Source organism: Rhipicephalus microplus, chromosome 4, assembly GCF_043290135.1.
Source record: "Rhipicephalus microplus isolate Deutch F79 chromosome 4, USDA_Rmic, whole genome shotgun sequence".
NCBI lineage: Eukaryota > Metazoa > Arthropoda > Arachnida > Ixodida > Ixodidae > Rhipicephalus > Rhipicephalus microplus.
In genome coordinates, this window is record NC_134703.1 from 195,064,995 (window position 1) to 195,090,483 (window position 25,489).

Sequence of the window (25,489 nt, forward strand, 5' to 3'; positions counted from 1 at the left end):
GATAAGGACCGCCTCTCCGATTCTCGGCACCGTTACAAGGTCTGCGATAAGCAATACCAATCACTCTTAAAATCACCGAAACGACATTTCTTTGCTCATGACTTGTATTCCATGCTCACTAACAATCCTCAGCGTTTCTGGCGTGTAATAAACCAGAAGAAATACCCCGACATAACACTTGTTAATGAGCACGGCGATATGGTTCACCACTGCGAGTGTGCGGATCTATTTATTAACGCATTTTCATCCGTATTTACACATGAAGACACCACATCTTCACCCTCTCTTGTCAATCTCATCAACGTATCTATGTCTGAATCCCGCAGGGGCGCCTGCGCAAGTAGGAGTTTGGTGTGTGTAGGCATTGTGTACCCAGGCATTGTGTAGCGTGACCTCTCAAGAGAGGTTGCTGCTGCAGTGACTATATTTAAAAGCACTTGCCTCGCAGCCCTTGGACACAAGGGCGCTGATGAGGCACTTGTGCTAGCGCCAAATATTTTTACATGCTTTTATTATCAAAACCTTACATGCTTTTATTATCAAAACTGTCAGGTCCCCCTGACAGTTTCTTACTTTGGGACCTCCTGACGCTGTATATATTTGTGAGCTCATTTTTTTTGTACTCATGTACTCAGCAATGAAATTGAACTTGAATAAACTTGAACTTGAACTTGAACTTTGTCACCCTTTTTCTATGCATATCACGCCACTGCCATGATCTTAATACTTATGTTTTTACCCGCATTATCGCGAGGAATTTTAAGGCCCCTAGACAGCCACGCAACATATCATTGTCCGCATCTCTACTCATCAAAATGGCACTCTTTGGCCATCAATTGGCCCTTGCGCCACAAAGCACCACACATCATTATTTATGTCTGAAGTAATGATTAGTGAGGCAGGAATTTCTTAATTACTAAATAAACTTAAAACTTCTTCGGCATCTGATCACAATGGCATCAATAACAAAATGTTAACAAGTTTGTCTCCTAGCTTATCACCTATTCTGTGTGCACTCTTCTCGCAGTCTCTATCTACTAACACTATTCCGAGCGACTGGAAAGTAGCAAAAGTCATACCCATATTCAAGTCCGGGAACCACACTCACCCATTGAACTACCGCACCATTTCTCTAACAAGTATTATTTGCTAATTACTTGAACACGTATTATACACTGAAATTCTCAACTACTTAGAAGACCACAACATTATTTTTTAATACCAACATGCCTTTCGTCAGGGTTATTCGTTCGAAACGCAGTTAGGCGGCTTTTTACATCACATTCATTCATATCTAGACCTAGGATTTCAAGTTTATGCCATTTTCCTCGATTTCTCGAAAGCTTTGAATCGTGTTTCTCACCATAGACTAATAGTGAAACTGATGAACCTGAATATACACCCAACTATTATTGGATGGATTAAAAATTTCCTCTCATCTAGGTCACAATACACATCTGTTAACAACAGCACCTCCTCATCCACCAACGTAACCTCCGGTGTCCCGCAGGGCAGCGTTCTTGGCCCTTTACTTTTCCTAAGTTATATTATAGACTTACCTAACTGCGTGTTTTCTCCCATCAGACTTTTCGCGGATGACTGTGTAATTTACGAATAATTTCATGTGACAATGGCAAAGATATTCTTCAAACTGATCTTATTGCAAATAATTCATGGTGTTCAACATGGTTGATGACTCGTAATACAGCTAAAACACAGCTATTATCACTTACAAGACGCATGCACCACATTCTGACATTCTATGTAATTCATAATAACATAATTCAACTGACAACTTCTTATAAGTACTTAGGTGTTCACTTACAGTCTGACCTTACATGGCATCATCACATCCCCCTGACGCTGGCATCAGCTAACTGCTCATTAGGTTTACTCTAACGCAACCTCAAGCATGCTCCAGATAATCTCCGTAAACTAGTATACACCACATTAATACGTCCTAAAATCGAATATGCATCAGCTATCTGGGATCTACATAACCCAAGAAATGGTATCTTTACAAAACCGTGTAGCCCGTTTCATCTTTTTCAATTATTCACCCTGTACTAGCATTTCAGCACTATAAACTCGCGCTAAGCTTGACAACTTATCTCTTCCCCGCAGAACTGCCCGCCTTTCGCTTCTCCACAAACTCCATCATCCCACACACCATCACATCTTCGAAGCACCAACACTCATCTTTCCACGCACAGACCATATCTTCAAAATAAAACGTATAACTTGTCGCTCAGCTCATTATGCTAATTCCTTTATTCTCCGAACAATAGTTGCATGGAATAACTTGCCATCCCACATTGCCACTCAAGCAGAATTCACAACCTTTCAGGAACTTTTACTGAACATTTCCGACTAGATATCCACCACGCGTACTCTCATTAAGCTTCTTAATATGCACATCAGTGTTTATTTTTCTTGTTATCATGTGTTAATGTTTTTCACGACCATTGTAAACGCTTGATTTGTATTATTTATGTGTTAATTGCAAACTTTTGTATCTCGAGATCTTGCCATCGTTTTAGTTTTTTTCTTGTATACTGTATCTGTTAGTGCCCTAATTAATGTTTACACTATTCAATATTCTATACCTACTTATTTTTCTTTTTTTTCCAAAGTATCTAGTTTTTGTTGTTGTTGTTGTTGTTTTGTATTTAGCTCGCTTTCATTATTTTGTATAATCTTGTTTTTACATTGTATAAGCGTACAAACATTTGTTTCATGTGTCCGTTCCCCTATGTAATACCTCTTCGGGGGCCTTTAGGTGTATTATGAAATAAATAAATACACGACTCTTTTATTTAGTGCAAATGCGTGCTTTTCAACGGGTGCCATCAATCTGCCTTACTTCAGGCAGTGGTCGTGATGTGAAGCTACATGAGGCGTAGTGCTCTTGACGTCACACGTCCGAACGCTTTCCTTGGAGATGCAATAGACTTATTTCTCCCTTCAGTGTCATACGTCTGTCAGACTTGTTCCTTAGTTCACCTTCTTTGCTTATAGAAGCAATGCCACCACTGCCTCACAGAGCTCTTCAAGACGGCGCATGATATGCTTAAATCATTACAGTGAAGCTTCCCCTTCTCCACTGTGTCTCGCATAGAGCCACAATTGGCGACACACTATATCAAAGCATCTTATCTTTTGCAGATTGAGCGTGACCGCCAACATCTTGAGCATGAAGAGTGCGAGACGACACCCCGTATATCTGAACGCAACCGACAAAAATAATTGATATCATATACGTCGTCAGACAGTGCATGATACGTTCTCTCCCCATGACCGCGAAGCACACGCAAAAACTAGGTGAAAGGTGAGAACAGGAGAGGGCTAGAGGAGATGATGCGGAATCTCTCTATTGAGTGTAATTTGAAAACATAGCAGGCGCAGCTTGTGCATTCACCTGAGACCGCCCGAAGGCGAAAAAGTAATCTTTTTTCTAACATGAACAAAGAAAAAAAGTGTACGTCAAGTGCTCGTTTTCTTTGTTAGACACAACAGTAATAGATCTAACAGACAATCATACAAAGCAAAGTATAGAGATGTTACTACAAGTAGACGTATGATAAATGTGAAAAAGAAAAGTGGATGAAAAGATAACTTGTCGTTGGCAGGAACCAAACCTGCAACCTTCGAATAACGCGTCCAATATGCTCGACCTACTGAGCTAATATGTCTAATTATTTTTGTCATTTTCTACAACTCCGAGTGAAGTTGAAAAGATAATCTGAAGTAATCAGGAAGAGCAAAGCAGCTGCTGGTTTTCACGGTATACTGGCATCTCCAGTAAAATATGAGTCGAATATTGCCACCATTGATGAACGAGCCACTGTGGCTCATACGCGTTTTTGGGCGCGAAGAAGAAGAGAACATCTTCGTTGCTCTGGTTCAAGTGAACTCCTGGCTGCAGGTCTTGTTTTGTTCGTGACAATACCGGTGGAGGTGCTGGGTACGTGTACTTCGGCTGTGTCGGCCATCGTGGAGACAGCCACATCTCCCAGAGCAAGAATCAGCCGCTGCCTGCGTGGGTTACCCCCTGAATTTGGTCCCTTGGCATCGACACCCAGAAAGATGGCAACTGCGATGACAAGCCAGGCGGTCCAAACCAGCGATGGCCATGATTCGCTTCTCGCCCATGTTTTTCACGTGCCACAGACACCAAAGCCGTTCCATGGAGACATCTTCGAGGATGTTGATGACTGGCTAGACCACTTTGAACGGGTTGCCAGTATCAACGAATGGGACGATGTTCGCAAGCTGCGCCGAGTTTATTTCTACTTGGAGGATTCTGCAAAGACGTGGTACGAGAACCACGAGGGCTCCTTTGCAACATGGCAAGAGTTTAGCCGACAGCTCCGTGACGCCTATCGCAACACCGAAAGGAAGGAGAGGGCCGAACAAGCCATATCCAGCAGAAACCAACGGCCGAACGAACGTGTATCCATGTTTGTCGAGGACATGCTTCGACTCTTCAAGTGCGCGGACCCTGCAATGCCTGAGGAAAAGAAGGTGCGCCATTTGATGCGCGGAGTAAAAGAACAGCTTTTCGCTGGGCTCGTGCGCAATCCACCGACGACAGTCGCCCAGTTCATCAGTGAGGCAGCTACCATGGAACGTACACTGCAGCAGCGGTCGTCACAATACGAACGCCAGATCCCGGCCACCACGTGCTCTATCGGCTCTGACAGCGAGAGACAGACCCTCGCAGACTTCATTCGAAGTATCGTTCGGGACGAATTGCGACAGCTGCAGGCAGTGGGATCCCATCCACCTGTGTCAGCCCTCACGGATGTAAGCAGACAAGAAGTCCGGCAGGCCGTCACACCCCTAGCCCCAATCGCACCGCCGATTCCCGAGGCTCCAGTCCTGACATACGCAGTGGCATTGCGATCCCCTGCGCCACCGGCTACAGATACTGCTATGCGGCCAAGGTACCAGGCTATGCAGCCATTTCACGACACTGCTTCAAGCCCACCTCTCGGCTCAAGGTTTTCGAGCCCACCCACCCATCCGCCGTCCATCTCAAGACAAAGTGGTAGCAAGGCAAGCACATGGCGCACCTCGGATAACCGTCCGCTCTGCTATCACTGTGGCGAAGCGGGTCACGTATACCGGAAATGTCAATACCGGCAACTAGGTCTCCGCGGCTTCCACCCTAATGCTCGATGCCCGCGCTTCGATGAGCGCCCCCTCGAAATTGAAGCCTATCTCACGGGCCAACGTACTCCTTCGACTATTCGGCACCACCAGTCGAGATCACCATCGCCTCGCCGGTCTACGTCACCCAGTTTGCCCTCATCGTCTTCCGCTCCTTTCAGGAGCCGGTCACCAAGTCCACGCAGGGGAAACTAGGAACGGCGACTTCTGGGGGTGAAGTCGCGGCCCGGCGAACTGTTAAAGACCCTCCTTCGACGCAACGACCAGACGAGGGCGATTCCGGTTTTGCAGTGTTCTCCGACAGCAAAAAGATTGTTTCTGCCGAAATTGCCGTCTTCGTCGACAATCATGCTGTTAACGCCCTCGTCGACACCGGTGCCGACTATTTCGTAATGAGCGCAACACTGGCATCTGAACTGAGGAAGGTTACGACGCTTTGGCAAGGACCTCAGTTGCGCACGGCAGGTGGCCAACTGGTGACGCCTACTGGTATGTGCACGGCACGCATTCGAATACGTACGTCAACATTTGCGGGCTCTTTCCTCGTATTGCGCGTGTGCTCTCGACCAGTCATTCTAGGAATGGACTTCCTTCGTGAATACGGCGCCGTCATCGACCTCCGTGAATTACTTGTGTCGTTCGAGGATCCTTTTTGCGCTGCAACTGACAGTATGCAATTCCGGAAAAGAGCGCTCCGTGTTACCGACGATTCTCTGACTCTCCCACCTCGAAGCAGCCTCTTTGTCAAAGTAGAATTGGGACAGGACTTGTCTGACGCGGTAATTGCAGAGGCCAATTTGTCTCTTCTTATTTCACAACAAATCTGTGTTGCCCGAGGAATTATTCAGCCTAGCAATCGGCATGTTCACCTGCTAGTCACGAACTTCAGCGACGAATATCGCCACCTAACGAGACACACTGCCATTGCATATTGTGAAGAACTTGCCGATGCCGATGGTCCATCTACGTTAGCTTCATTTTCATCGAAGGGCCACCCTGACGAGGCCTTCGTGAGCACTCTCGACGTAAACGAGAGACTACCTTCGGCTCAACGAGAAAGCCTTTTGCGTATACTCGGCTCATTTCAACACTGCTTTGCCAATACGTCAAAGGTTAAACAGACACCACTTGCTCAACATCGTATCCTCACGGAACCTACTGAGAGACCCATCCGACAACATGCCTATAGGGTGTCGCAAAAAGAGCAAGATGCTATACGTGACCAAGTCCAGCAGATGCTTCAGGACGACGTCATTCAGCCATCGACCAGTCCCTGGGCTTTGCCAGTTGTGCTACTAAAGAAGAAGGATGGTACGTTGCGTTTTTGCGTTGATTACCGTAAACTGAACAAGGTCACCAAAAAGGACGTTTATCCTCTACCCCGAATAGATGACTCGTTGGACCGTATACGCAACGCTAAATATTTTTCCTCCATGGATTTGCGTAGCGGATACTGGCAAATCGCAGTGGACGAGCGCGACCGCGAAAAGACGGTGTTTATTACTCCCAACGGTCTGTACGAGTTTAAAGTGTTGCCTTTCGGTCTATGCTCAGCGCCAGCTACTTTTCAAAGAATGATGGATACGGTTCTCACGGGGCTCAAATGGCAATCATGCCTTGTTTACCTTGATGACGTCGTGGTCTTTGCAGACCCGTTTGAACAACACGTCCAACGCCTTTATGCAGTTCCTCAGGCAATTAGAACAGCGGGGTTGTCTCTCAAACCCCACAAATGTCATTTTGAATATGAAGAACTGAAGTTCTTTGGTCACGTTGTGAGCCATGCTGGCATCCGCCCAGATCCCGAGAAAACCCGCGCCGTTGTCACCTTTCCCGTGCCCACAAATAAGCGCGACCTACGCCGATTTCTGGGGCTCTGTGCGTATTACAGGCGCTTTGTCAAAAACTTCTCGAAGACTGCTGAACCCCTCAACAAGCTTACAAAAGACGGTGTCTCGTTTTTTTGGGGTCCCGATCAGTGCCATGCGTTCGACACCCTCCGAAACCTCCTCCAGGCTCCGCCTGTACTAGGTCATTTTGACGAAAGCGCTGACACGGAATTACACACTGACGCCAGCAACGTTGGACTAGGAGCGGTATTAGTTCAGTGGCAAATTGGTGTGGAGCGCGTGATCGCTTATGCGAGCAGAACGTTATCCCCAGCGGAGAAAAACTATTCTGCAACCGAAAAGGAATGCCTCGCTGTTGTCTGGGCCATAACAAAGTTCCGCCCATACTTGTATGGCTGCCCATTCAGGGTACTTAGCGACCACCATTCCCTTTGTTGGCTCGCGAATCTCAAAGATCCCTCAGGTCGTCTTGCACGATGGAGCCTTCGGCTACAAGATTTCGATGTCACCATCGTCCACAAATCTGGGCGGAAACACACCGACGCCGACTGTCTCTCACGTGCACCGGTCGAAAATGCCAACACTGACCTTGAAGACGACGACACTTTTCTTTCTGCCGTATCAGCGACCAGCTTAGCGGAGCAACAGCGTCATGACTCGGAGCTCATCCCGCTCATTGACTACCTGGAAGGACGCAATTCCCACCTTCCTCGAAGCTTTGCGCGCTCAGTATCTTCCTTTTGTTTCCGTGATAGAGCGCTTTATAAAAAGAAATTTCATCCTACACAAGCTATGTATCTGCTTGTTGTGCCAACTACGCTTCGTGGTGACATTTTACGTGCATGTCACGATGAGCCATCATCCGGACACCTCGGCTATACGCGCACGCTGCAACGCATTCAACGCTCCCACTACTGGCCACGTCTCGCGAAGACTGTGAAGCACTACGTTCGCACATGTCGCGACTGTCAGCGACGTAAGATTCCACCTTACGACCAGCGGGACTACTGCACCCAATTGGCCCACCAAAGGCGCCCTTTCATCAGATTGGCGTGGACTTGCTGGGGTCATTCCCCACGTCTTCGTCTGGAAACCGGTGGATTGTCGTCGCTACAGACTACTTAACACGCTACTGTGAAACCAAGGCACTTCCAAAAGCCACCGCAGCAGATGTCGCCCAATTTTTTGTTAACAGCATCGTCTTACGTCACAGTGCTCCAGCTGTCGTCATAACTGATCGAGGGACAGCTTTCACCGCAGAGATGCTGCAGGAAGTCTTGCGATTAAGTGGCACGGAACATCGTAAAACAACGGCTTACCACCCGCAAACAAATGGGCTGACTGAACGACTCAATAAGACAATTGCAGACATGCTGTCAATGTATGTGGACATCGATCACAAGAACTGGGACACCATACTTCCCTACGTAACTTTTGAGTATAACACTGCTGTTCAAGAAAGTACCGGTTTCACGCCTTTTCGCTTAGTCCACGGTCGTGACGTCACGACGATGCTCGACGCCATGCTCCTGCCCGAACTCTTAGGAATATACCACACGGATGCCGCCAAATTTGTGCAGTGCGCAGAAGAGGCCCGTCAACTTGCTCGTCACCGCATTCAACGTCACCAAACCACAGACCCGCGCCGCTACAATCTTCACCACCGTGAAGATTTTAAGCCAGGTGTTGAAGTCTGGGTGTGGACCCCTATCCGACAGCGTGGACGTTCCGAAAAGCTTCTTCGCCGCTACTTCGGCCCTTACAAGGTTGTGCGACGTCTCAGCGACGTCACTTACGAGGTTCTCCCACAAGGCAATATGAGACGTTCCCGTTTCACCCCGCAAACTGAAGTCATTCACGTTTCACGTCTCAAACCATACTTTTCGCGCTGTGAATCTCCAGGGAGTGACTGACTTTATTAGTAACTTCGCGTCTTTCTTTTTGTTTCGTCTTTTCCTTACATTTTTCCTATTTTTCTTATTTCTCTAACTTTTGTCCCTACAACCAACTACGTTATTCCGCCTTACGCCATTCATTTTGCTCGCATGCTAATTTTCATCTAATTTTATTTTCTTTTTTTGCCTTCATGTACAGCATCGAGACGATGCTTCTTGGGCGAGGGGGTAATGCCACCATTGATGAACGAGCCACTGTGGCTCATACGCGTTTTTGGGCGCGAAGAAGAAGAGAACATCTTCGTTGCTCTGGTTCAAGTGAACTCCTGGCTGCAGGTCTTGTTTTGTTCGTGACAATATCATATCTAAGGTTCTAGCCCAAACTATTATTATATTGTTTGAGTACGGAAATTTCTCAAGCAAACTTGAAATTGCCCAAGTCTCCCCAATTCACAAAGGGCATGCAGACCACTCCGTAAACAGTCTCCAAACATTATCAATACTAACGCTCTTCATACTTTTTTAGGCTGGTGAAAACTCATGAATAAAAGAATGTTTAAATAAGTATGATATAATCAGCAAATTGCAGCATAGATTTCAGAAAAAATGAATCATGTGAGGACGCACTCCTCCAAGTTAAACACAAAATATTACAAAATACTGAAAAGCTTTGTACACGGTTGGTTTATTCCTGGCCTTGCGTAAAGCATTAGACAGTGTTTATCACAAAATACTGTTATCGAAACTTCACACCTATGGAATACTTGGTACAACATTCAAACTCATACGAAGCTATTAGGCGGATGGTTTTCAGTATGCTACTCTCAATCTGGTAACCTCTCGACACCAAAAAATACATACTGGTGAACCGCTGGGATCTATATTGGCCTAGTAATATTTAAAATATTCATTATTTACCTCCTAAATAGTTCACCTACACTGAACATAGTCATGTATGTGGAATACACCAATCTCTTTTGAATCACACCCCTAAAACAGATTGAAAACAAAACCAACGACTATTTAGATCTAATTTCTGAGTGCCCGAACTTTAACAATTTCAAATAAATGTTACGTCAACTAAATATACAGTATTTAAGCCGATAAACAGACCGATGCCTGTTAATATTACTTAGAACGAGTTGCAAGGCAAACGTTTTTTGGTGTATGGTTTTGAGAAAACCCCTCTTGGGATAGTCATATGAATTAACTCAGCAGTGACATTAGCAAAGTTGTAGGCTCTATATATAAAATGAGTAGTCTTATACCACTTGCACTGATAAAAGGAATGTACCAAGTCATTTTTTACTCAAAAACCTAATTATTTTGCATGCATCCGGCGAACAACAACTCCAAAACATTACGACAAATAACAAAACTGCAAAAAAGGTAATAAGACGTTTCGAAAACTTTCACGGTAGGCCACAAGACTTACCCACACACAATATATTTATTAAACATTAATTGATGAAAACAAATAAAATTCGCTAATACAGATTATCGTTGCTCATATAAAAGCTGATAATATATATTAGTACTGCAGTGAATTGATCCCCATGGCATCAGTTATGCCACCAACAACAATGTCACCACTTACGCGAACAAATAACGGATGCTAAGACCCATAATATCAAATACCCCGACTATAAAAATTATGAGGAATGACATAAACTTTTACGCATCCCGTTTCAAACACTGTATAAAAAGCTTTTTTCTTGCATTCTACGTCAACATATCACTATCAATGCATACACCGTTTATACATGCCTTTTTCACTGTTTCGATTACTACATTTTATTCATCATTATTTGTTGGATTGAGGCTCGTAACTGTGAACTGTTTGATGCGTATTTTTCATGAAGTGTCTTGCACGATATGTTTCTTTTCATGAAGTGTTTGCAAACGTTTTTATTGACTGGACGTATTATGTATTATGTGAAAGTCTATTTGCTATGTTTGCATTCGGTTATGTATTTGCTGTATTTGCTCTGTTTCAGCTGGTCTTTTGAGTCGCTCTCTCCCCGTTAAGGTTCGACATGGAATTCTTGAAGTTCCGACTTTGCATAATGTGCTGCAGGCCATTTGCTGGTTTCTTACTGTTGCGTACACTCGTGTTTAAAGAAAAAAAAACATGAAACCTTGCACAACAAGGTGCCCTCTTTTTGTTTCCGTAATGCACATTTCAGTTCTCGTACCATCCGCGCTGCCCTTCCCCTATATGACGGGCGGTAAGGTGCGATATACATAGAGCGAGTATGATTTCGTTTAAGGAAATTCCGAGTTTCCGCGCTGGCAAAAGCAGTGCCATTTTCAGATACGACCACGTCGGGTTAATTCATACGCCGTGAACAGCTTGCGTAACTTTTCAATGACCGTAACTGAATGAAGAACCGGCATCATTTCAATTTCTACCCAGTTCGATTGGGCGTCTACACAACCAGAAACGCCTTTGATCAATCCTGCGAAATACACTCCAATTACACTCGGAAATCTTTCTGGATTAGTCGAAAAATGTGCTGGTGTCTTTGATTCACTTGGTCTGTTTACCTGGCACGGCCTGCAGAACCTTACTAGCTATTCCATCCTTCTGTCTATGTGAGGGCATCAAACCTACGACCTAGCAATTGCCTTCATTTTTGTCACTCCGTAACAGTTAGCATTCATAAGACTTACCACTTGTTTCTGTAATGCCTCGTGAATTACTATGCGGCTTCCCCAGAGCACATAGTCGCGACACACACACAGCTCCTTATGTCTCACCTCATAGCAGAATACTTCGAGGCTACTAGCTTGCGTGGACGCCCCTAAGGGATCAATTTCTTCACTTGGGATCACTGCTGGTGTACGCTTCCACTTCTCGTGCTCTCACTGAGGGTACTCCAAAGCTTCCAGTATGAGTATGTCACGCAGTACTGCAGTCTCTTGTCGGGTTAGTGGAGCAGACAACCTACTCCTGCAATCTGCATTTCCATGATCCTTGGTTTTCTTGTATTCAATCAGGTATTCGTAGGCTGATAGCATTAAAGTCAACCGTAACATGTGAGCCGAAAGAACAGCGGGAATTTGCCTTTTCCGCTTAAAAATACATATAGAAACGGCTTTTGATCCATTAGAATGACACAATTTCACCCACAAAAGTACTGGTGAAATGTATCCTCCTCCCAAAACCAGGCCAAGAGCTTCCCGGTTGATCTGAGCATATTTACACTCAACGTTAGGTAATGTTCAGGAAGCTTACGCCACAGACTGCTCGTTTCGTTCGTTATCACGGCGAGGGAAAACTACCCCCAGTCTCTCAGATAATGCGTCACAGGACGACACTAACGGAGCATCTGGTTCTAAAAGCACCAGTAATGAGTTAGAGAAAAGCAATTTCTTCAGGCTCTCAAATGCTTTGATGTTTCACGAACCGTAGTTCAATGGTATCTCGGTACATGAAATAGCCGATACAATTTTTCAACTACTCTTGCCCTGTCCATCAAAAAACAAATATAGAAATTTATTATAATTAAAAATCCTTGCAGTTCTTTTTTATTCATCGGGGCAGGAGCCAGGTGGATGACTTCGATCTTGGCTCTTGAAGGGTAGATGCCCTTAGCGTCAATCAGATGCTCCGGAAACTCGAGGCTCTCCTTCAACAGTTCGCACTTCCAAGCTTGGGCTCTTAGCCCGGTTTTGGACAATCGGCCGAGGACCTTGGCAAGCATCCGTTCAAGATCATGTTAAGGCTTACTAGAAATTGGTTTGTTATCCAGGTATACCACTATTTGCGGCCTTGAGGCCAGCACAATGTTCATGGCCCTTTAGAAAAACCCAGGCACAACGAACACTCTGAACGGCAGCTGACACCTTGTACAGTCCTTGCACAGTATATATAGTGAGCAACTCGGCCGTTTCTTCATCCACTAATAGTAGCTAATAAGCCTGCGTCAGGTCTAGTTTGGAAAAAAAAACGCCCCCTTCTTAATCTGGAGAACAAATCCTTGATTGTTGGTAAGTGATATAGATTGCTTTTTACGGCTTGGTTCACCGTGCTTCTATGATCCCCGCATATTTGTAGGGAGGCACCTTCTTTCGCACCATGACCATTCGCATTGCCCAATCTAAATATTGAGTGGGTTTTAGAATTCCCAGTTTCTCTAACCGATTCAACTCAGCAATGACTTCATCCTTCATGGCAAACTGAATGCGGTGGCGTTCGAGGAACCGGGCTTGGGCGGCATTTTGTAGTTTGTTGTGGATGCATGGCATATATTTGCTTCGAAATGTTTCGCTGAACACGTCTGCTAATTTTTCCAGCAATGCTTGAGATCCGGCATTTATGGCATGATGGCCTCTTGGGCTGATTCCCAAAGTTTGGAACCAATTTCAGCTGTGTAGAGTATTGCCGTCGTTATGCAGTATGACTAGGGGCTGCTGCGATTCTCGGTCTTTGAACTTCACGGGCTCGGATGCTTTCCCCAGTACGTGCAGACCATTCTTTGTCCAGGTCACCAGTTGCGTGTCGCACTTTTTCACCGTGATAAGCTTCACCACTTGCACCTTCCGAAATTTGTTCACACTGATAATCGACCTGGCCGCCCCAGAATTTACTTCGGTTGGTAGGATTTAAGTTAGAGTATCTACAGTCATGATTTACTTCGGCGTCCCGCTTTTTACTTGGCTTCTACGTAACAAATTGTAGTATTAGCTCCTCGCAGAATGTTTTCTTTACTGGAGCTCTTCTTCCACCTCTGCTGGTTTTTTTTCGGCATGATTTTGCTTAGTGCCCCTTTGCGCCACAGTTGAAACACACAGAATCTTTCAAACTGAAGCTTATCATGCATGCGCCCCCAAAGATCGCAAGCAACGCCGCTGCCTTTTTGATTACTTCTTGTTGGCTTCCATATTTACTTTCGCCTTCAAGAATTTCTCGAATTCGGGCTCCTGTGCAATGATTCATATATAATTTTTCGCTGCATAATCAGTCAAGTGATTAGTGATTTTGGGGCTGACGATGAGGAGCTCTGTGAAGCGTGGGACCTCTTCAATCAACGAAAGAGGCAGCAGAGAGAGGAGGAAGAGAGGCAAGGAGCGAAAGAGAGGAGCGTCGCTTAGAATGGGAGCGTGAAACAAAAAGACGGGAATCCGAGAGAGGGAAACGTCGCATAGAACGTGAACGTGAAGCAGAAAGACAGGCACACGAGATAGAAATTCGCAAACGAGAACTTCAGGGAAAGGCTGGGCAGTGGCTCCCAGCAAGTGGTACCTTACCCCAACAAGAAGGCAGAGTTCAAGATGTCGTGGTACGTCCAGCTATACGTGGTATCAGGAGATATTGGCCTGTATCTGGCAAATTTCGCACGAATGTGCGATCAAATGTCATTCAAGCAAGACACCTGGCCACGAAGGCTACTCACGTTTCTGCCCAGCGAGGCAGTGAAGGTTGTTGCGCGACTCAGCTGAGAGGACGCAGAGAGCTATGAGAAGGTCAAGGCTTGCCTTTTTGAAAAGTATAGAATTTGCGCAGAGGCTTTTAGACAAAGTTTCGAGGCGCTCAAAAGTCTAAGAACGAGAGCTCTTCTGGGCTTTCTGTAGAAAATGAGAGCGAATTCGATAGAATGGCTAAAGAGCAGCGAGTCATGAAGTGTCTGGCGCTCTGTAGTGAAGAGGATTCTAATAGAACAGATTTTTAACTCTCTCCTAGAGCAAGAAAAATCTGTCTAGTGGACGAGGGTGACATACCTTCTGCGAAGAAAGCGACTGAACTTGTCGAAGAGTACGCATCGCGCAGATAATATATCAGCAACCTGCGAGCTGATGCAACCTATTATCACTAATAAAACTCGGATAAAGGTTATGGGGATCATTTTTCAAGCTCTTGAAATGAGAAAGAGAAAATAAAGGCCTTTTCAGGCAAATTTCAAAAGAAAGAGGATAGTGAACTAAGTGAGGATGGGCAAAACGGGGAAAAAGCAAAAAAAATGTTTTAGAGTTAAGAAGCCGTACACTTGCTTCAAATGAAACGAGACCGGTCACATAGCAGCGAACTCCCAAAAAGAAAAAAATGGCGTTTTCATATATCAGTGACTGCGAAGAGGTTATTGGAGTCTTAGATGCATGACGTGGTTGTGAATGAAAAGCCATGTAAAGTGCTGCGTGATTCGGCGGCAATAATGGATGTTGTCAACTCTTCGTACGTGTCACTACCTGACTACAGAGGTCAATGCTTCTTTATTTTTCAGGTAGTCGAAAAGCAGAAAGTATGCTTGCTCGTTGCAGCTGAGGTAATTGAGGGCGCATTCGGTAAATTACCAACCGAGGCTGCAGTTTCGCGAAAACTCCCTAAATTTTATCTGTACAAGTTCTCAAACACGTCGGATATGTTACTGCGAGAGAATGGCATTCTTTTCGGTGACAGGGTAGTACAAGCCTTAACCCGTGCGAAGACACGAAAATTGGCAACTCAGTTAACGTCTGAGAAAATTGCTATCGAGGGAGTGCATGAAACAAAAGTGGTGAAAACGAAGGAAAACAGTTCAGACAACAGTGATAGCGAGACACTTGAGATCCGCCACTCATAGGGGAAATCTCGCGAGTATGCGTTACTTCCGCCAGCATCAGACAGGTTTACTTTAATTCTGAATAAAAACGGGGTAGCTTGGCTACGGAGCAGGTGGAGGAGCATACCACCATTAAGGAAATCAGAGAGCATGTCGAGGGCGAGGCCTTGGCTGTTCTGGAGGTGGACAAAGTTTCAAAAGACTGTACTTGCGAGGATGAGGCGGGTGCCAGCAGCCCTAGTGGGCTCGGTAAGGAGCTGGAAACCATCCTCATGCTTCGAAAAGACGCCTTGAGATCGTCACATGTAGATATGGTTAGTGCAGTGGCTATCAGAGCAAGAACGTTACGCTTCAGGAGTGCAGCGATGCCATCGGAGAGGCCCCGGTTAATGATTTCTTCAGAGTTGACAAACAAAATTTGGCCCGACAGTCCAGTCTGGTGCAGAGTTCAAAAAGCGATAGCGGGAGGTAAAATGTTCCACAAGCTCCAACGAGCTTTCCAAGCCCTCAGTTCCTGACGCAACATGATGATGGACTCACTCACTGGATTTCGTGCCGACCGGTTGTGCCCGCGCGATTCCCGACGACAGCGCAACTACGGCCCACTGGGCTTCCCCTCCGCCATCTTCTGACGCTGACAAGAGCTCAAGCCGAGTGGTTCCCCGTCCTCGGACTCCTGCGACCGTGTTCATCCTTCCTATCTTCTCTTTACTTTCATCGTTTTCTTGTCTTTCACAGTACCTGCAAGGAAGGCTTCAGTTGCCTTCCTTGCAGGTACTGCGAAGGAAGGCATAGTTGCAAGGAAGGCTTCAGGCGACCACGAAAACGCATGTTGCATTGGTTTTCCTCGGCTTGCCTGATTGGTCCGCGCACCCGGGAATGCTGAAAAACGCCATTTAGGCAGCGACTGGGGCCCTTTTTGAAGTGAGCGGAGTCGGGGTCATTAGCGCATCTCACCACCGGAGACCAGTCATGCAAGCCGAGCGGTATGCCACCATTTTCCATATTTTGTATTTGTGACCTAGTGCATTATTTAAACTCCAGTCGTATTAGATAAATAAACCCCGAATGAGTGCTCCCAATATCATCGTGTCGACTTGTCAACGCTTGCCGGTGCGGAATTGCTCCCACGCTTCTGCGGCTCGACGGTCTCCAGATGTGTCTAGTTTAAACAACCCCGAAGTTTCGCTGCAAAGTGGTGGGCGTTGCTCGGTAGCAATACTACCGCTCTAAAATTATGCCCCGAGTAGTCAATAAGAAGCATCAGGTAACAACCTCGGATTTCTCTACAATGACAGACCCCTTACTTTTCTCTCCGCTATGTCTATCCCCAAGCGAGACCTTTTGTCGGACACCCAGTGTTCAGAGGCACACCTGAGGAATCTATTTCTGAGTGGCTACTTTGCAACGAAGATGTATCGTCATTGAACAATTGGGACGAAGTCACAAAAGGTAATTTTTTATATTTGGCCTTAGATGGTGAGGCGAAAAAAGGGGACACTACTCAAATTTTAACGGGTCCCCGAGTTCACCGGAACAGTGGGCGACGCTCTTGAAAAATTCATTCATAAGTCAGCACTCGATTGAGATCGCCCATTCGCGGCTGCAAAACCGGACCCAGCTGCCTTCCGAAACCCCCGAGCAGTATTATTATGATGTCGCACAACTTTGTGCTAGGGTCAACCCGTCTATGACAGGAAACGATTGGTTGCGGCACTTTTTGCGTGGTTTGCACCCGGACATTAAGAAAACTTATAATTGCGAACCCGGAAACCCTCGCTGCTTTTCTCCAAATTTCGCAGCGCATAATACAGGCATCTTTAATGAGTCGTGCAGCAGGGCCCATCCGATTGGCGCCTACTATTCTACCGGCATGCACTCACGGACGCAAAACATAGCGCCTCTATTTGGATTAGCACCGGTCGCAGCAACAATACAGCCCCTTCCGTGTGATGCCAACTGCGCCGCGGCCGAGTTGCGCTCTCCACGAGAGGCTCCCGACCGCGAAAGAGACCTAAAGGCAACTGCTAAATCCATCGCGTCGCTTTCTCACCGGCTCAAAAGCATCGAGGAGGAGATGCGTCGCCCTCCAGTGCCTTGGTCACCGCGAAATTCCCGCTTTAACGACGGCCGTTCCCAATCCCAAATTTGCCGCCAATAGGTCACATAGCGCAACAGTGCTGGCACCGGTTTCGAGATGACGGGAACGATCAAGCGGCGCTTGTGGAGAACCAGAATAGACAGCATAACCCTTCGGAAAACGAGAACGGCCTGGTCTAGGGGGTCAGCCCGGCCACCCCATTGCCATTTTGTCAAAAAGTCAGGTGATCATAGGCCCAGTAATGCGACAGATTGAGCAGGCTAATGTCGCCACGTTTTCCCACCTTCCTCATGATCCGGCGTCCGTAAGCAAAGAAACCCCCTTACCGTTGCTGGTTCTGAATCAAAGGAGGGTTCCAAAAAAGCAGAGAGAGGACTCGTGGATGAGAGGTATCATGCAGCACCTCGAATAGCCGGGTGCTCCTGTTGTCAGGAAAATGAAAAGAACGGCACGGAGCTTTCGGCTGGTCGACGGTGTATTGTATCAAAGAGCGCAGGGGTTTCGGGATCGCATGGCACTCGCTATTACTCACAGCTTGAGAATCGACGTTACAAGACATTCTCAAGAAGACGTAAGGGCAGGTCACTTCGGATTCCAGCAAACTTAGGAGAAAGTGAGCAAGCGCTACTTTTGGCCGGATATGTTTGCACATGAACGCAATTACGTAGCGTCCTGCCCAGAGTGCCAGACAAAAAAAACCAGAACCCGACGTCTCTCCGTTTTTTCTCTTCAAACGGCAACAAACCACTTTTGTCCATTGACGTGAGTCACCGCTCTCAATGCGGTGACGAGACAGTGCCGCACCGGCTCAAGGAAGTGCGAAAAGATAAACGTCAAAGAAAACAGCGAGCAAAAAATAAAAAGACCTACGAAGCCAAACGACGCAGTGAGGTCCATCGCGAGGGGGACTTGTTGTACGGGTGGACTCCTCCACGCGCAAGGAGAAAGACAACAAAGCTTAAGGCAGTGACAACAGACCTTGCCGTCTTCTGCGCCATGTAGCCGAAAACATCTGTGAGATGTTACTCCAAGATGAGCAAGAACGCCACGTTCATAATGTTAGGCTTCCAAAGCCCTACCACGTTCGATCCTCATCTGACGCCGACGACGCCGACGATGAATCCGGTGATAATCTGGAGGTTAGCGATCGAAGTGGTTATGTGCGTAAGTACAGTGCAAGGAGCGATATCCGCGAACATTATCGAGGTGCTCACGTGCGCGAGTGCGGTGCGAACAGTGATGAACAGGAATTGCATACAAGTGTTGTGCGCGAGTGCTGTTCGCGAGTGGGTCAAGAACTCCGTTTGCGACATGGTGTGCGCGGGACAGAGACCAGTGTTCCAGTACGGCAGTGCGAAGACTACGACGCTGACACTGAACTTTATTCCGACTGGAAGACACCTCCAAGTGGTAACAACGCACAACAGAATGTCGGCGCTTACGACACGGACACTGAGTTGTATTACATTGCCGACGAGTGAACTTTATATATTTCGGTTCCCGAAGATTTTGTTTTGTTTTTGTTTTCCTTTGTGGCTTTAAATACGTAAACGTTTTAGGCTTTTCCCCTTTCATACATATGTATAATTATGTTTAAATAAGCACCTCACACACTTGTTGAATGCAAAACCTTTTTGTGTTTTTAGTTTATTTGTTTTCGCGTTTTGTAAATAAAACGAGTGGGACTTTCTTTTTCTAAGGGGGAGTTGTCGCGAAGACGATGCCTCGCTGAAAGCTTTTTCTTTTGCAGCTACAGCGCGAGTTCGTTTATTGCCAGACGCCCTTGTTAGCGGCGCCATTGAATGACTTGTCTCTGAGAAGGCGCCTCGAGGAAGAATGAGAGTCTGAACCGAAAGGGCTGCATCCGGTCGGTCACTGTGCGCTTTCCGCCAAAACAGGCACTGCGCCGTGATTTTGACCGGACTGCAGAAATTAAGTGCGTTTCTCCTTCTAAACACTAAGCCGGCCACGCTTCAAACGAGCAAGCCGCGGCTTTGGTCCTCCGGGGAAAAAGGGGACTGAAATTCGAGCAACTGTTAGTACGTCAAGGCCGTTTCGAATAATGCGCCCGTTTCCAGAAGCTGCCACAGTTTTGTTGGGAGGCAGGCTTCAGACAAACACGAAAACGCATGTTGGATTGGTTATCCTCGGCTTGCCTGATTGGTCCGCGCAACCGGGGACGCTGAAAAACCCTATTTAAGCAGCGACTCGGACTCTTTTTGAAGTGAGAGGAGTCGGGGTCAACAGCGCATCTCACCACCGGAGACCAGTCATGCAAGTCGAAGACTATGCCACCATTTTTCATGTTTTGTATTTATGACCTAGTGCATTATGTAAATTCAAGTTGTGTTAGATAAATAAACCCACAATGAGTGCTCCCAGAAATCACCGTGTCGACTTGTCATCGCCTGCCGGTGCGGAATCGCTCCCACGCCGCTTCGCCTCGACGGTCTCCAGATGTGTCTAGTTTAAACAACCCCGAATTTTCGCTACAATATTTAAAGCTACACTGGCCGAGGAGGTTTGCGTGGGAAGGACAGTGGAAACGTTTTGGCTCCGTATCTGCATGTTAATCTGCAAATGCCGTCGATAGATGATAGTCTTGTGTCTGGAGAGATTGAACAAAACGTGTATTTATTGCTCTGCGCAAAAAAATCAGTGAATGGTATTCTTGAGGCACTGCGTTAGAGTGCCTCGAGCGTGCAGTGGAAGCGGACAAGCACACCAAGTCACGTCACACGTGAGACATGAGCGCTATCATGCAGTTATCTTGGAAAAAAAAACGCGTGGCTGTGAGACGGGCCTGCACGCCCATATCAGAGGTGATAAGGTGTGGAAGGCAAGGGGACGGGTAGGTGCCACCACCCGTCTTAGCAAAGCGTTCGTAACACTCGCCATTTTGTGCAAGTGTTACCGGGTTAGCGCAGCGTGACAAAAGGTATGGTCCTTAAAGTTACTTATGTATGCCTTTTCTGGTAAAAGATGCACATAAAGAATATATACGTGTTCTTATGGAGCCTTGGATACGCCCAATGATTGCTTTTTAATTGACAATCGCACAAGTATGAATGCTAAATCTTGAGCAACATTGGTGGGCGCTGCGGAAGGGGTCAATCATTTGGGGTATGTGCTGGTGCTGTTCAAAGTGCCGAGTACCATTAAGGATGGACAAAGAGACAAACGGACAAACAGACAGACCAAACTTTTTGCGTCGAAGGTCCCCTAGTAAGACTATCGTTTTTAAAAAGGAAACACTGGCACGTTTATGCTTATAACAAAAGACAAGGGCACGTAAAAGCAGCTAAAATATATCCCTCTCGTCAACAAATATTTTGATTTAACAAACATGTCGCAGTCACTTCCTGATCTGTTGAAAGTTTCTTGTGTAACCTAAGCGTTCGGGTGGGGCGACTTGGCGCTGCGATATTCTTAAGATTGGCGAAGGTGGCTGCGGGGCTGTAGTTTGCGGTGCGACGTTCGCTGCCAGTGGTACCATGTTTGCCGATGGCGGTGTCATGTTTGGTGATGACGAGGGTGCTTCAGAGATGTGTTTGTCTCCTCGTCAAATATCACTCATTTCTTCAGCTGAAGATCCGTGTTGTAGATGCTCCGCCATCTTCAGCAAATGTTGGCGATTTCACCGAGCCATGTCGTTGTCTTCCGTCTTGACGAAATAGGACCTCGGCCATGCTAGTGCCCTAATTGTGCCATTTCGTGACCTCGAACGCTTCTTTATGCGTGGCATATCATCCTTTTGAAAAGGTGAAAGCGGTAGACGATTGATTCTTGTCTCCTCGTGCTTCTTCACCTTCAGTGATGGCTGTTCCCGAAACTCAAGGAGCAGGGTCTGCAAGCAGCGTCCTTAAAGCAGCTCTCCGGGAGACCAACGATCCTTCAAGGGACTTACCCTGTAAACTATAATAATAAGCCAGAAGTCCTTGTTAGCCTCAGAAGTTTTTGTAGAATTTATTTGACGGTTGCAATTCTGTTTCCAGCTAGCCCGTTTAATCTTAGGAAGTACGAACTTGGAGTGATGTGAAGGAAATCGTACGTTTTCGAGAGAGAGAGAGAGAGAGAATAAACATTTATTAATAACAAATGCACACTGAGCCTTCTTTGGGTGGGGCCCTCAGTCCAGGGCTCCATTGGCTTGCGCGACCCTGCGAGCCCGCTGGACCAGCTGCTGCTGTTCCTGCCAGCGTAAGCTGAGCAGTGCAGACTCCCAAGAGGAAGGGGTGGGATTGGAAATGGGAGGCACGCCCTGTGGGGCAGAGCATTCCCACGTGGAGTGGTACACCGTCGGTACGGATCCACAGAAGGGGCAGTAGGAGGGGTAGAGAGTCGGATGAAAGCGATTTAGCATATAAAGGCAAGGAAATGAATTGGTCTGTAGTTGCTGCCAAGCGACAGCATCTGCTCTGTTAAGTGAAGGATGAGGGGGAGGATACGTATAACTGCTCTGTCGATAGTACTGCAGCGTAGCGTTGTAGTTTAGTGGTTCTGTCGATGCGTCGTCTGGATTGGACAGCTCTTCCAATGGAGCCCGGCCGGTCAGCTCTCGGGCAACCGCATGAACGCGTTCATTACCATGGAGAGAGGCGTGTCCAGGAGTCCAGACGATACGCACAGGACGTAATGCGGACGCTGAGACAGAAGAGAGGATATTGTGTGTATGTGCAGCCACAAGTCCTTGAGCGAAAGCACGGCAAGCAGCTTGTAAATCTGTTACAATAGTGACAGGGGAGTCATGTGACAGTGTCGTAGCGTGAACAATTGCCAGAGCGAGAGCTCCCTCCTCTGCCAGACCACTGTCTGTAGTGCGAAGTGTGGCAGACGCCACAAGGGCGTCTGTGTCATCTGTCACGGCTGAACACATGGCTGACTTCTCTGGTTAGCGTGCTGCATCAGTGTAAAGTACTTGTAAGTCTGATGTACCATCACCAAAGACGCGTGTCATAGCCTGAACTCGGGCACGTCGGCGACCGGCGTGGCGGGAGGGATTCATATTGCGTGGAATCGGAGGCACTTTGATGAGTGCGCCGACAGTAGAAGCAAGTTTATGTCGTGGTACTTGTGCGGGTTTTTGAGGGAACTGAGCGAATTCGTGACTCGGAAACTGAGGCCCGTTATCTGTGCATACCTCCACGAGAATTCCATATCTTGAAAAAATCGTGCTGAGCCTAGCAATGACTGCATGGGCCGTGGTTCTATGCAACAGTTCTACTTCGAGAAAGTTAGTCATTTCCTGCCTTTTGGAATACGTCAACTTCAACTCGAAACCTTGCACTAGTCGGCACCGGACACATCATTAGCGGCTCGGACGGTTGACTGCATGCATGCTTTCTACGAACTGGCCATTTTTCAATCAAAACTTCAATATCATTTTCGAGACCGGGCCTGTATACCTGTCGTCTTGCTCTTGATTTGCTCATAGTGATACCCAGATTACTCTCATGCAACAGCTTTAGAATTTTAGGCCGCATGCATGTAGAATTGACTACTTTCGCCCCTTTCAATATTATCTCCTGAATTACAGAAAGCTCAGACACCGCAGGTTTAGTTGGTTGGTCTGTCACGGGTGTTCCTTCCGTAATCTGTTACAGAGCAGCCTGGCGATACGTGTTCGAGGTGGTCTCACACGCTATTCGTGCTGCAGTTTTTTCACTCACGAGTGCTTCCACAACGCTGCTAGCGTGAACTTTGACGACACCATTGTCCACAGCCTTGAGGTTAACATAACAATAGATAAGGGCACATGCAAGCATCTGTGATACAAGAATAGTCATTGACACGACCTTGCATGGAGACTGGAGCTGCAGCTTCGATTTCGCAGCGGTCGAAGCGTAGAATGTTCTCACCTGCAGCAGCAGCAGGTGGTGAATGAATGCCGTCGCAAGTAGACGTCACGCCTATGATGAGAGCCTTAAACATCAGAAGCGATGCGACTACTTTTCGGCTCTTCATAGCGCCGACGTTTTCTAAGAACTTCATCAAACGTCGACGAGTTCCTGAATATGAGGAGGGCACAAGCATCATCTGCGATCCCTTTCAGGTTTTGTTCGACCTTTCCATGTTCTGGCATCATGTCGTCAACTTTGCTGCAGAGCGCGAACACGTGTTAAATCTATGTCTAGTATGAATCGGTGTGGGTTTGCAGCCGGCACGCGAGTTCCTTCTGTGCAGCTTGACGTCACCCAATGAGGTTTTTGAATATATCTAATGAGTGTGTTCTTACAAATATCCCACCTCGTTGCTTCCTGCTGGCCCGCGCCCGAGCAGCGATGACCTCCAGTGGACGTCTGGAATAAGGAGACCACCCAAGTGCGTTTGTAGTGCAACTCTTTGTGATATTCTTAACAAATGTTTTCCACCACCACCATCACCACCTTCACCACCTCGTTACCTCTTGCTCGTTGTTTCAACACCGAAATTACCGTTCCTGCCCCGCCGTGGCGGTCTAGTGGCTAAGGTACTCGGCTGCTAACCCGCAAGTCGCGGGATCAAATCCCCGCTACGGCAGCTGCATTTCCAATGGAGGCGGAAGCGTTGTAGGCCCATGTGCTGAGATTTTGGTTTATGGTAAATAACCCCTTGGTGGTCGAAATTTCCGGAGCCCTCCACTACGGCGCCTCTCATAATCATATGGTGGTTTTGGAACGTTACACCCCACATATCAATCAAATCAAAATGACCGTTCTCTCAAGGTAAAAGAAGATGTTGGCCAGCTTGAGCGTCGGGTGCCAGTTGTACAGTGCGCTGATTGGTTCGTTGAGCTGAATTCAATCCTCGACATCTTTGTTGTCAATGTCGAAAAAAAAGCCTGGGTTGCGCGGTTGTGTCAGGAAGATGGTGCAGTTTGCGGCGGTTTGTTGAGGCGTTTCTGGCCTGCCTGGCCGAGGCACGGTTGGGACCATTTTGAATGCAACCACGTATTGCTCTTGAGCAGACATACAGGTCGCAGCCAAGGAGCGTTCATTATGGAGAATCGTCGTGATTGTAAAAGCTGGAAGAACCCGCCCTGTTCTCTAAATTGTTAGGGGGAGAAAAGGCGTCACAGATTATAATTATAAGGTATGAATAAACGCCCAACGCCAGATATAAGGCACAGCCAAGTCCACACAGATATCAGAGATCGTCGTCTCCCACTTTGCTGTCTTCCTCTTCATATCCGACAGTGCTTTGTAGCAATATATACCCTTTGCCACACATCAATTGTGCCCTGGACTGCTTGAAACGCGCAGGATTCTCATGACTAGACCTACGGTCCGTTTATTGGCAGGTCTCCGTGGCACCATCGGATTGCCCAAAACCGCTTTTGTGACATTCGATAAGCTGTACGAATTCATTGTAACACCCTTCAGATTTTCTAATGTGCCAGTAACATTTGAAAACATGATAGATAGCATCTCGCTTGGGCTAAAATAGAAGACATGTCTAGGTTACTTGTGTGAGACCATTATTTTCTCCCCTGACTTCAACAGCCACCTCCATCTTTCCTGGAAAATCTTGAGCTGCCTCATGCGCGCAGGCCTTCAACAAAACACGAAGAAGTGCCACTTTACTTCGCATAAAAAATGTCACAATAAGAAAAAGGTAACAATACTTGACCACGTTCTCTCAAAAGATGGAGTACTCGCAGACCCAGAAAAACTTTGTGCTGCCGCCGAGTTGCGGAAGCCATTGGCCCTGGAAACACTTTGTAGCTTCGTCAAAATGTGTCTATAATTTAACCACTTTGCGAAAAAACTTTTTGTATATTCTTACCCCGGACACAGCTTATTACCGGCGATACAAGTTTCTCTGATTGCTGGCCAGGACGTGATGATGATTTCACAACATTACGGCATCTTCTTACTGCGTCAGCTGTTTTACGCCACTTCGACCAGACTGCTCCAACCGAGGTGCATGCAGATGCCAGCTTTCAGGTCT